Source organism: Schistocerca nitens, chromosome 5 (genome assembly GCF_023898315.1).
Source record: "Schistocerca nitens isolate TAMUIC-IGC-003100 chromosome 5, iqSchNite1.1, whole genome shotgun sequence".
In the NCBI taxonomy this organism is placed as follows: domain Eukaryota; kingdom Metazoa; phylum Arthropoda; class Insecta; order Orthoptera; family Acrididae; genus Schistocerca; species Schistocerca nitens.
In genome coordinates this window covers 690,656,798-690,668,600 of record NC_064618.1, presented here as the reverse complement: position 1 = coordinate 690,668,600, position 11,803 = coordinate 690,656,798, and positions in this window count along the sequence as shown.

Below are 11,803 nucleotides of genomic sequence, written 5' to 3'. Positions count from 1 at the left end.
AGTGGGTTTTGCTGACATCATTCCCACTTTCGCAGTGAAATGACAAAGTGTTGGCCTCCATGTTCACACCCAAATGCCAACTGCAGCCACACCAAGGTGCATCCAGCTGCAGTGCATATCCAGGCATCTCTCCATACTGGAATGGCTTGGCAGTGTGAAGTACCTTGTCAACATGGGTTCTGATATGTCTATTTTCCCTTGATCTATGCTAAGAGACTACTGGAAGGTCAAGCTGCTTTCCCTTATGGTGAAAAACAATGCAACAGTAAAAACATGCTGCACTCATCACCAAAATTTGAACCCTGAACTGTATCACACATTTGTGTAGACGTTTACTGTGGCTGATGTTAATGAACTGATCCTGGATGTGGTTTTCCTTAGCCACTACAACTCATTAGCTAACGTCGTGAACACCCTGCTGATTGTTTTAGCAACAGATCTGAAAATAGTGGGGCAGTGACAGCCAACTGCTTTCTTCAGTGTTAAACCAGTGAAGTCCCCTGGACAGTATGCAGACATAATGGACTAATTTCCATTGCTCACTTACCCACCTGGTACACTGAGAGATGTCAAACATTTGACGGTCCACCACATCGTGACTACTCCTTGCCCACCCAGCTTGTGCTGTCCACATTGACTTTTGCCTGAGAAATTTGCTGTAACAAAGACTAAGTTCAAGGCCACATTGCAACAGGGCATTGTTTGGCCATCATGCACCCCATGGTCCTCCACCTTGCACTTAGCGCCAAAGAAACACAATTCATGGTGTGCATGCGGAGACTATCATGCCTTAAATGCCTGAATGGTGCCAGATTGATATGCAGTACTGCACCTGCAGGATTTGAACCACACATTAGTGGACTCAGTTATATTTATCAAAATTGACTGCATGAAGGCATTCACACAGGTCCTTGTGGCATCTGAAGATGTTCAGATAACAGCAATCATCATGCCATTTGGGCTTTTTGAAAGCTTATAAAGGATGTTCAGCCTCCAGAATGCCACCCAGATCTGGCAGCGTTTTCTGGATGGCGTTTTATGGGGTTTACTGTGGTGTTTTACATACTTCAGTGACATCCTCATGTGTTCAAAGTCACCTGAAGTCCACCTCTGCCATCTAACAACCATCTTTCGGCACCTGAGTGTGGCCAGCATTGACATTGACTGCTCAGGAAGTATATTTGCAGTCACAGAAACTTTGTTTGTAGGTCATTTAGTCAGCCCTAGTGGGTCCACACCACTACCAGGTAAGATACAGTCAGGAACATACTTTGCCCAGAGATGCACAAAGACTTTACTATTATCTTGGCGTGACAAATTTATATTGGCACCATTTGCCTAACTCCACTACAGTGCTGGAACCCCTGACTGTGCCGCTATGCAGACCTACTTTGAATGTAAGGACTCCTGTTAACTGCACAGATGCAATGGAGAGAAGCTTTATTAAGTCCAAATGAAGCCTTGTGAAAGTGATGCTGCTGTCTTGCAAGGTGCATGATGCTGACTTGGGTGTGGTCATGGACACTAGTCAGATAGCCATAAGTGCAGTGCTTCAAAAATGCATAACTGGCAACCGGCAGCCATTTGATTTCTTCTCAAGGACTTCTTTCAGAGTTGCAACATGCATAGAGTGTTTACAGTTGTGGGTTACTTGTGGTGTTTGGGGCATTAAAATACTTCTGCCCATCAGTGGAAGCTCATCCCTTCACAATTTTTACCAGTGACAAGCCCCTAACTCACACATTGCGAAACAATAATACCAAGTGTATGCCATGCAATTTCCAGTAGTTGGAGCATGTGCTGCATGTTCTACACAGACATCTGGCATATTGACAACACTGTTGCCAACTGCTTGTCCTGATCTTGCAACATTAACTCTCCTCCTGTGAAATTCAAGGATGTTGCCCAAGAATGGGAGATTGACAAACAACTGGACTGCCTCCCCACACAGCACTTCTAATGTCCTACAGCTTGATCTAGTGTGCATTCCTGTCTCTGCCTGTAAAATTTGGTGTGTTGTTTCAACAGCCACACATCGCGTTTCTCCTGAAGAAATTTAGGTGAAGTACTTTTAACTGTGTCCACAGACTGTCACACCCTCACCACCACTGTGTCACTCATGGCTGTGCATTTCATCTATCCAGAACTACTGAAAGACTGCCATCAATGGGCATGCACTTGCTGTGCATGCCAACATGCCAAAATCATGAGGCACACCCATGCACCCATAGGCACCTTTTCCAACATGACATGCCTTTCTGCATACATCCCAGCCAACATCATGGGCCCACTCTCTCTGTCAAAATGTAAGCATTACCTGCTGATGTTGATAGACTGCTTCACATGCTGGTCACAGATGTTACAACGTCCTGAGCTCAAGGTTTGTAATATGTCAGAATGACCGAGAGGTATGGTTTAGGAGAGATGGATGACTCTCGCTGAAGTGTGCAGAGAAACATAGGTAAGCACATCATTGACTTTATTACATCAAAGATACACAGCTGGCCTAGCACTGAAATTGGCAATGGTGCCGTGTGGCCTGAGTGGGTCAGTGCCATCACAAACATTGAAATTTGCAGCATCGGCATCTGGTTACACAATTTTGCAGATGTAGCAATCCTACTCATGTTACAGCTAAGTGGCCACTGCATGGCCCAGAATGTGGCTCACTGCTCTCTCAAGTATGACTTGTGGAGCTTATGTAGAACTCCAAAGGGAAGCAGTTGACCACTGCCATTATAGTGAGCCTTAGCAGCTCTGTCAGTCCTCCCAGGGCAACTCATCCAGTGCCAGCAGACAGTTCTGCACCCAGAGGGCAGTGAATTCATGCCCTGGCCCTGGCCCTGAATGCAACAGCCTGCAGTCCCGCAGATAATGTCACTCAGAGAGCAGAGGGTAGCAGCAGCTCCTTGCACTGGTGTAGCTCTAATGTGTAACCAGCCCTGCTACAGTGATGATGTGTCCATGCAGCAGAAGTTGGAGGTAGCTTCAGTGGGTCAGTTGGTTACTGATATCCATCACCAGAGGTCACTATGGTTGGCCTGTAACTTAAACAATCATCATTTTCTCTGATTCTAGACATGGACAAAATGGCACTATGACTGCATCTTTGAGCCTCCAGGTTCACTTATTTATGTCTTTTCCCTAAGCCTCTGACTTAGTTCCTCTGTGGGGTTGGAGGGGGGGGGGCAGTGGAGTGTTCTTTGATAATTAGAACGTCAGCTTTCCTCTGCCCACTTGGCCTCTACACACAGGTCACTAGGTGCTGTTGTCACTGCAATGGATGGATTTTTCACAGCATGTCAGGGCCCTGTGCTGCCCTGATTACTTCACATTTGTATACAGTGCCTGCCAGGCCATGCCTTCTAGCCTGTGAGTGGTGACGTAAACCTTCCTAGCCGAATAATATGCAAAATAACATTGCCTGCACTTGGCATCCAGTGTGATAGTTGGTCCCATAACTACGACCTTCTAGCCATTTACTAGAATCCATGCCTGTACCTATTCACGGTGCAGCAGAAGCATTGCTCATACTGAACATCACTGCTGAGAACATCACACCAGCCTTCATTGACACCTGGCTGCCCCAGTCATGTCACAGCAGACTGTGACTACCAGTTTGACTGTGCACTATTCACACAAATCACCTGACCGAGTGGCGTGCAGTTACACAGAACTACCACCTATCACATGATGTCTAAAAGCATAGTTGAGCAGCTCCATCAAACACTAAAAGCCACCCTAACTTGCCAAGATTCCATCTTGATGGAAGCACTCCTACTGGTACTGCTTGGCCTGTGAGTAACACTGGAAGAAAATATTGGTGCTTCACCTGCTGACCTTGTATACGGACAATCTCTCACCATCCCTGGCGATTTTATGAAGGAAGTACCATCACCTTGCAATGCATTGTCCCCTCTACTGGTAGAAGGTCTTCATGCATCTGGCTGCTGTACTTGGGTCTACACCACATCGTCACCTGCAGTGAGAGTACATGTGACATCTAGTGCAACAGCGAGTCAACCAGAGTGTCAATTGACAGTCAAGCCAGTTTACGTCTTCACTGCTCTTGCTGCTGTTCACTTTCTTGACCCAGAAGAAGACCTATTAATGGATTATGCTTCCTCTGCCACTGGTCAGGTAGAGCCTGGAACCGTGGCTCCCAATGATACATACACACCACCAGCTGTCATTGCAATGCCATGTGCACTTCAGCCCCATCCCACCTTGCCTGCCCGCATCTCGTGGTCGTGCAGTAGCGTTCTCGCTTCCCACGCCCGGGTTCCCGGGTTCGATTCCCGGCGGGGTCAGGGATTTTCTCTGCCTCGTGATGGCTGGGTGTTGTGTGCTGTCCTTAGGTTAGTTAGGTTTAAGTAGTTCTAAGTTCTAGGGGACTTATGACCACAGCAGTTGAGTCCCATAGTGCTCAGAGCCATTTGAACCACCTTGCCCAGTTACCTGGCACAGCCTCCTAAGCTGCACTCGCCATGGGCACCTGGGCCACTCCCACCACAGCCACCAGCAGACTCCATCACGTGCTCCGGCTTCCACATCCATTTCAAATGCCCATGCTGCATTATAACAATGCCCCAGGTCATCACCAGCAGTAGGCACCCTGTCACAGTGAGCCATGTCATCAGCACATCATCTCCAGTTGAGCTCCAGAAACCATCTCATGTTTAACTGACTACTTGTTTCTCACAGCTCCCAGATTTGCATTCGTGACTGTGTGCTCAACTATATCATGCATTGAGGTTAGTTTAACTTCTGTGACGGGTCTCTGCGTCATTTACTATTGAGCTCTGGACATCACCCTCCGCACCACTAAGCTTGTCCATCATAGTTCTGGGAACCATGTTCACGCAATGACACCTTCTCGCATGGGTGGTATCCATACCTCCATTGTGCAGAAGCTTTGAGTCTGGACTGAATCCTGCAGGGTCCTCCCATGTATATCTGTGAACTCTGAACAGTGAAACTAATGAATGCTTTATTTTGTTACACTTTATCATCATTTTTTCCCTTTGAGATGACATATTTCCATGTAACTCACAACCAGTGCTGCCTGCTGCTACAGTTACTAGCCAGCTGCATGAGAACATTCCCACTGAGCTCACATGAGCTGATGTCATCCACCACCACCCAATCACCCCTGACTGCCCACCTCCATCACGCCCATGCTGTCCTCACAACAAAGCATGCAGAACCCAAACATCTGTCATACAAACTGAATGGTTGCACTTTCTTGCAGCTTCCAAGCTCCAGTCTCCAAGAGGGGATCTGTGTGGCAACCATGCTGAAAAATGTGTGAATGGAGGACAGAGCCACTCACAGTCAGCCCAAATTAGCTGCATCAGATATCTGTCAGTGTACATACCTGCCAAGAGGCAAAATTCTGGTAACGTGTGGTGCATGTGGGTATGGGTCAGCAAAAAAAGCAACAGCAGTGTGAACTAAACCATTGTATAGTACATGTGCCTTTTTTGAGAGTCTACAACTTCAATTCATGGGCCACACATGTTGAACTTAACACCAGCTCCCCACATACTGGTATGGAAGTTTGTTTAGCGCTCTTTGTTCATTTCTGCTTTTGCTTCATCGTGGGTCTATTATTGATTTATTGACACGCGTGGTGCCTCTTATGTTGGTACTTGATATGTGGTCCAGGTTGCAGATGCCACAACTTTGCCTCCAAAACTTCATCTCCAGCACAAGAACTTGTTTCTCTTATGCTCGTCTACTACCTACGTTTCTACTCTGTACGTGGTGATATTTTGACAGTTCAATGATACATCACGTGTTTGCTCCTTGTTTTGTTATATGTTATTCCAAAGCACTGAATTCAGTTCTTCACTCACATAAATAAATGACACCTATGGAAATACATTGCATCAGGCCATACAAACATTGAGGAAAAGTTTTATTTCTTTAAAATGATGAAACACTGAACATATTGTGTATTATCTTTCTCATGTTCTATGGTTGATTCATTTAGTTATGTTTCACAAAGTTCAATATTCTCTAATCTTTTATCTTACTGTAAGTGCTTGCTCGTCTGATTTTAAGTATCAGTTCAAGACATGCACTTTGGACCTCTAATTTGTTGGCTGAAATTTCATAACTAACAGATATTGTCTGTATAAATAACCCTTATTGTCAGACTGTTATGAGAGTATATTGCGAGTATTATTGATTGCAGAGAATCCCTTAGATAATGGTCAACTGAGAACATTTTACTTTGTTTGACATTTACTGTTGTTATTTCTTTTTCGTTCTGAGACCTTTTCTTTCAGAACTATTAAATAATGAACTTACTCAGTTGAAGCAAGTTATCACATTGCAGTTTCTAGTTTTTTCTCAACTCTGATGTAGGTACGGCAGTCACTGTTGGATAGCCTGTGGCCATATCTCCGTGTCGTTGCTCGATGTTCATCCATGGATAAATACCATATGGTGCTGGGTATCACCAATTCACTGAATGCTGGTGAATCCCAGGTTGCTGCTGTTCTTGGTGATGGGCTTGGTGACATACCAGCTCTTGAACAATCTGATGTAGCATTTTCAAAGGTGAGAACTTGCCAGTGATTTCTGAACTTTGTTATTAAGCTTAAGAATAACAGTTTAATGAAATTTTAGTTCACATAGAAATGTGTACAGTATTAATGGCACATACTAGATACAATTGAACACTATTTCATAAACAGTGTTAAGCATTTTGTGTGCTTGGAGTACAACTATGGTATGGTATTTTAAGAGGTTCTTTAGAATGATGTGCCTCCTTTCTTTATGGTGAGTTAAATTAGGAAAACAGACAAAACTGTTAAAACATATAGTGGGGTATTGCAAAATTCAGCCCTAAAAATACTGTATGATCTAGTGGAAATTTCTCTTGAGAAAGCAGGAAAAATGTATGAAATGAAGTTATTTGATTTGAGTTTGAAACTTAAGTTTGCCTTTTTGAAGTCTAAATGTAGATACTATATTATTGGTTGCTCATAATGTTAGATATAAGTTACAGAAATCATTACAACTGATTCCTGATACAATTTTGGTCTCTGTGTATGTCTTAAGGATGTGTGAAGTTTCTTGTAATTTCTTACTAAGTTCTTCCATTGTGATTTTACTTTCATATTTGAGGAAAATACTTCTAATATCCTTTCATAGCCATAATGTTATACCTCTTTTTTCTTGACCTTGTCACTTTTGTTTTAAAGTAACGAACTTTTCTTCTCAGCATTGCTTAATGAGAAGGGCCACACATAACTTTATTTCATTTGCAACTGTATTCTTGTTATAAGTACAGCTGCAATACATTGCAGTGGACATATCTATCACCTCCAGGACAGAGTGACAATTGTTTATAATTGAGAAATTTTAAACATCAGCCTACAGTATGCATCATGCACTTAAACAATGCATTACAACCATTAATTGAGAGGAAATGAGTTTTATGATGACACGTAAATTTGATTAATTTGTGGCATCCATAGTTTGTATTGACCACAAAACTTAATATCTGTGAACTCTTAAGTGCTCTGTTGAGCCTCCATCTTAACTTTACTTTAGTCAGGTCTTTGTTATACTTCATTCTGTATGGACGCAGTGTCAAGTGTAAAAATATACGAGCTACAACATATATGGGAATTAAGTTTTCTATATCCCAATTACTGATCCCATTCCCATAGTGGTGACCCCACAGTTCATTCGTGTTTTGCGTCTTCCACACCAGTGTTTATGCAACAGGTTATATGCACTATGCAATGACCATGCCAAACAATGCCTTGTTTGAAGATGTGGAAGCACAACTCCACTCACCGAGTTTCATAATTTCTTTGCCAACGGCGTATTCATTATTTATGCACAGTGACTCTCATTCCCAGCTAATGCCGTGTGCTAACCGCATTAGCTTTCAATGGCCAACAACTAAACCGTTAGAGTGAACAATGGACTCAGGCTTCACGTCCTCGAATTATGCCCATCTGACAGGGAAATGTGAACTGAACAATATTTAGAACTGTGTCCCTTCAAATTGAGTGTTTCAAGGACAAAGTGATCTCCAATCAAACACGTGTTTAGCCATACACTGTCATGCTACATCAGTAACTGTAAGGCCTTGTACAATGACACCATTACTACAAACCGCACCAGATCTGTTCCATGCATGTGGTGTTCCAGTTGTGTCCAATTTACGTGTGCAGTGTTTCACGTAACATGGACCCCTTACCTCGCCTCAGTGTCCCGCCACACACACTATAGGCATGTTATGCATCAGATAGTTTCCACACAAGTGGCGTTCTCAACCCCCCCACTGCTCCCCGGCCCCTTCGCTTGTAGGGGTCCCCATTTCCAGTCGCTCAACCACCTGCCACTGGCACAGCACTGCCTGTGTCTGCCGCACCAGTCTCTCGCCCTGTTCCAGAAGTGGGTCATTTCCATCCAGTATTTGTCACTCATGGTCCAGTTTCCAGGCCCCCCTCATGTGCTGTCCATCTGCCTGTTTCCATCTGCTGCAGAGTGAAAATCTCATTCTGGAAACACCCCCAGGCTGTGGCTAATCCATGTCTCCGCAATATCCTTTCTTTCAGGAGTGCTAGTTCTGCAAGGTTCGCAGGAGAGCTTCTGTAAAGTTTGGAAGGTAGGAGACGAGGTACTGGCAGAAGTAAAGCTGTGAGTACCGGGCGTGAGTCGTGCTTCGGTAGCTCAGTTGGTAGAGCACTTGCCCGCGAAAGGCAAAGGTCCCGAGTTCGAGTCTCGGTCGGGCACACAGTTTTAATCTGCCAGGAAGTTTCATATCAGCGCACACTCCACTGCAGAGTGAAAATCTCATTCTGGAAACACCCCCAGGCTGTGGCTAAGCCATGTCTCTGCAATATCCTTTCTTTCAGGAGTGCTAGTTCTGCAAGGTTCGCAGGAGAGCTTCTGTAAAGTTTGGAAGGTAGGAGACGAGGTACTGGCAGAAGTAAAGCTGTGAGTACCGGGCGTGAGTCGTGCTTCGGTAGCTCAGTTGGTAGAGCACTTGCCCGCGAAAGGCAAAGGTCCCGAGTTCGAGTCTCGGTCGGGCACACAGTTTTAATCTGCCAGGAAGTTTCATATCAGCGCACACTCCACTGCAGAGTGAAAATCTCATTCTGGAAACACCCCCAGGCTGTGGCTAAGCCATGTCTCCGCAATATCCTTTCTTTCAGGAGTGCTAGTTCTGCAAGGTTCGCAGGAGAGCTTCTGTAAAGTTTGGAAGGTAGGAGACGAGGTACTGGCAGAAGTAAAGGTGTGAGTACCGGGCGTGAGTCGTGCTTCGGTAGCTCAGTTGGTAGAGCACTTGCCCGCGAAAGGCAAAGGTCCCGAGTTCGAGTCTCGGTCGGGCACACAGTTTTAATCTGCCAGGAAGTTTCAACACACAAGATAGTTACAATGCCAGCCCTTCTATTAGGCATAAGGTCCAATACCTCAACCTGATGAAGTTGCGCATGACCCGGCAGCAGATTAATGAACTTTTGGTGGCAGGTGTTCAACCTTCCGACAGCAACTGGTCTTCACCAATCCACCTCAACCCCAAACATGATGGATCTTCTCAAATGTGCAGTGATTACAGATGCTTAAATGCTCGTACCTTCATGGACAATTACCCATTGCCGAACATCAATGCCTTCACTCATATGTTATTGAGCGCCAAAATTTTCAGTTTTATTGACTGTAAATGCGCCTACCACCAGATTCCCGTGGCTTCGGAAGACGTTCCTAAGACGGCTATTATCACGCCACTTGGTTTATTCCAATAGCACTTCATGCAGTTCAGCCTAAAGAACGCGGCACAAACGTTGCAATGTTTCATTGACTCTATCTTGCCACAGTTCGAGTTTTGCTTTGCTTATATGGACAACATTCTCGTTTTCAGCATCTCTGTGGAGGAACGTGAAAACAATCTGTCTACACTCCCCCAGACCTTGAACTCCAACGGTGTCGAGGTCAACAAAGACAAGTTTCAGTTGCACAAGGCATCAGTCTCCTTCCTAGGTTACACCATCTCCACTGACAGAATACAGCCTCCCAAATCTTGTGTGAAGGCTATTACGTCTCTGCCGTCCCTTGCTACTTACAAAGAGCTACACTGTTTCCTCAGCATCAGCAATTACTATCATCACCATTTGCTTAACATTACTGCTGAGATGGTAGCCAAGGCTTTCATTGGCTCGTGGATCGCTCGTTTTGGGTGCCTGACGACTATCACCACCAATCTAGGTCAACAGTTCGAATCCTCCCTTTTCACCATCCTCTGCAAGATCTGCGGTATTAAAAAAATACACACTACTGCCTATCAGCCACAAAGCAATGGGGTGATGGAGAGATGGCACCACACTCTAAAGATGGCCCTTCAAAGCCATGATTGTCTCTGTTCGGAAGCTCTTCTGTGAGTGCTACTTGGTCTAGGCTCGACCTATAAACCTGACCTACAGGGGACTATATCCACATTTGTTTTCAGTGCGAATCTGGTCCTTCCGGAGGAACTTGTTCTTCCCCAGGTTAGTGAGGATCTCCCCCCTCACCAGATTTCATTAGCCAGATGCACACGCATTTTCAACAAACGCGTTTGCACCTGCCCATCAGTCACTAACCTCCCGAGACTTATGTTCCCACCACACTCTCCGACTGCTCCCATGTCATGCTGCGTGATGATGCGGTTAGGCAGCTTCTTCAATCCCATTATCTTGGCACCCACAAGGTCCTGCAGCGGGGGGCATGACTTTTGATATCATGATTAAAGACCGCACACAGACAGTTTCTCTGCATCACCTGAAACTGGCTTTCATCAACCCTGATGGTCTGACACCACCGCAGTTGCACTCTACAGATGATCCATCCATGATTGAGAACAAAGACGTGCTCCCATCAACCTCACCGCACACCTCTTCTGCTGAAGACTGTTCACCACCATTTGCTGGTTTCCTGACCTCACCCTCTGTTTCACCCTGCGCACATCTTGCGCCCTCACCTCCATCAGAGACACACACACACCTACTATCAGTTTGTCCTGCAGCATGCCGCCACACCAAGTGAACGACATTTCTATAGTGACGTTCAACGACCAAGTGCTCATTCTTTTGACAGATACTGAGGTCCCACCATCAGACGGTCCCTTACACCTCAACATCACACACAACCTCACACTCCTGCATGAGTATGACTGAGCAGCTCTACATGCTTTCATTTCTACAGACGGCTCGATCCACTTAAGGGCCACACATGCCTCCACCACACCATCGACTGCCGTGCTCGCTTACTCCCGGGCCGAATGCCATCGCATCTGGCCACGGTGGCTGACTGACTACAAAGTGGACCTTCCTCTCACTGCTCTGCCTGCACAACACACCTCGTTTGTGAAGGCAGTACACCTGTGGTGCACCTGACTACGCACACATTCCACTGACGTCGACGCCGCACATCCTCACCCTTGGACATGACTACGCACACAATTTCCACTGACGTCGACGCCGCACATCCTCACCCTTGGACATCTGTACATCTGTAGTACTCCATACTGTGCGGGGGGTGAGGGTGGGGGTGGGGGTGGGGGGTGGGGGGGTCTGAGTGGCGTTGGCTGATAGTTCGTGTCAACCATGAAACTTAATATCTGTGAACTCTAAGTGTTGTGTTGAGCATCCATCTTAACTTTACTTTAGTCAGTTCTTTGTTATACTTCATTCTGTGTGGACACAGTGTCAAGTGTAAATACACTCCTGGAAATTGAAATAAGAACACCGTGAATTCATTGTCCCAGGAAGGGGAAACTTTATTGACACATTCCTGG